Source organism: Spinacia oleracea, chromosome 4, assembly GCF_020520425.1.
Source record: "Spinacia oleracea cultivar Varoflay chromosome 4, BTI_SOV_V1, whole genome shotgun sequence".
In the NCBI taxonomy this organism is placed as follows: Eukaryota; Viridiplantae; Streptophyta; class Magnoliopsida; order Caryophyllales; family Amaranthaceae; genus Spinacia; species Spinacia oleracea.
Genome location: NC_079490.1, coordinates 89,233,933 through 89,236,017, shown reverse-complemented (window position 1 = coordinate 89,236,017; position 2,085 = coordinate 89,233,933). Strand labels below are relative to the sequence as shown.

At 39.5% G+C, this 2,085-nt stretch overlaps 1 non-coding gene across 1 annotated transcript; it reads left to right on the top strand.

The window, feature by feature from the left end:
* The first annotated feature begins 543 nt into the window (after positions 1-543).
* Positions 544-650, top strand: LOC130460348 (small nucleolar RNA R71). The gene has a single exon (XR_008920240.1). It is a non-coding gene; the product is annotated as a small nucleolar RNA R71 (small nucleolar RNA).
* Positions 651-2,085: the final 1,435 nt, after the last annotated feature.

The following is a 2,085-nucleotide window of genomic DNA, read 5'->3' as shown; positions in this document are numbered from 1 at the left end:
GGTTGGTAGGGTTGTTGTGATGGTTGAGGATGTTGGATCTGATAGGGGTTCTGGAAATTAGTACTCCTATATGATAGTAGGGGGTTATTTTTATACCCCTCATTGTAAGAGTTGGAGTACGGATTATTCTGCTTGTAGGACTGGAATGCATTGCATTGTTCGATAGAGCTCCTACATTCCTGTGCATAATGACCTTGAATCCCGCAACTATCACAGACATTGGCAAATTGGGCACTCATTGCAGCGACACTAGCATGTTGGGTGGACTGGGAAAACGCGATTTGCATATTATCGAGCTTGTGATGTAGGGTAGTTAGCTGAGAAGTAAGTTGTTCAATAGAATTCATCTCATGTTTAACACCCCGGTCGGCAAAACCTCTAGGATTCCCATATTGGGCACTATGAATGGCCATCTCCTCGATCACCTCTAAAGCTCTAGGCACCTCAAGTTGCATAAATCTCCCACTAGCAGCAGAATCTAGGATAAGTCTAGACTCGTTACCTAGACCATTGTAAAATTGTTGGGTCAAGAACCAGTCACTCAAACCATGGTGTGGGCACTCTCTCTACATATCCTTGAACCTTTCCCAGACTTCAAACAAGCTCTCGTCTGCTCGTTGGGTAATGTAAATTATCTCTCCCCTCAGAAGAGTCGTCTTCTCAGGTGGGAAGTATTTCACATAGAAAGTAAGAGCCAAAGAATCCCAATCGGTGATTTTCATAGCTGCTCGGTTGAGCCCATTAATCCATAGCTTTGCCTTCCCACTTAATGAAAATGGAAAGAGCATCTCCATAGTCTGCTCTGGCGTTAGATTCTTCTGCTTAACAGTAGCGCAATATTGAATGAAAGACTGAATATGGAGATTAGATTCTTCACCCTTTTCCCCACCGAATTGGTGCCTCTCAATCATATTTATCAGTTGGGGTTCAATCTTGAAATTCTCGACCGCAATAGAAGGCATGATCGCCTTGAGAAGCACAAACAGACTTGGCTTAGAATAGTCTGTAAGCCTTGGCTTAGGGGGTGGTGTTTCGTCACCCATCTCTGAATGTGTATGGAATAGATTACCACTCAGATGGTCGGATTCAGAGTCCGAATAGTCTCTCAACTGTTCAACAAATCTACGCCGTCTACGGAAGGTCCGTTCAGGTTCAGGATCGAACGAAGTCAGATCGCTGGTATGGACAGTCCTGGGCATAAACAAGCAAAACTAGAAAACAGTCGTGAGATCCGACCTCAAGGAACCGGAGTTCTTTGAGAAGTAACAAACAATAATCAAGAAATAACAATTAATAACAGAAAATAAAACCGTTTCCCCGGCAACGGCGCCAAAATTTGACAGGCTTAAGTCGTATCACCTAGTAAAAAAAAACCCAAGTCCACTAGCTAGGTAGCAAGGGAAGTCAGGATCGAATCCACAGGGAAACAGTGTTCTTTCTATTACTAATCAACTAATCTAGACTATTGGGAAACAAGATTTGGTTGGTTTGTATACTAAGACTACGACAATAATTAAACAATTAAGAATTCAGATATTAAAGGATCTAGGGAATAGGTTCACCAACAAATAACAATCCAGGATGATAAACAATCGACAATAATCAATAAAGCGATTAATTAGACTAGCATGCTCTCTCGAATCGATACTAATCATAGACTTAGAATTAACGGGCTCTCGCTGCGTATTAATCCTAATTCCACCTATTGACACAAGCCTAAACATCAAATTGCATCTCTCGAATCTTAACTTGATATTGCTTAACTGATACAATTAAACCTGCGCAAATCTAATTGCATAGTAGAATAAACCAATCATTAGGAATCAATCACAATACCAACAATCACAATTATTCATTCATCCCTTCATAATTATTCATGGATCCCCAAACCCTAGAAAATAGACTACTCACACATATTGTCAATAAACAAAGCAATTAATATGATGGGAAACATGATTAAAGCAATAAAATAAATTAAAGTAAGGATCAATACCTAATTGAAGAACAATGAAATAATAAAGCTTGAATTTTTGATTGGAAATAAAAACTAAGTGTTGAACAAAATTTGAGAGAATAATAAGCTAA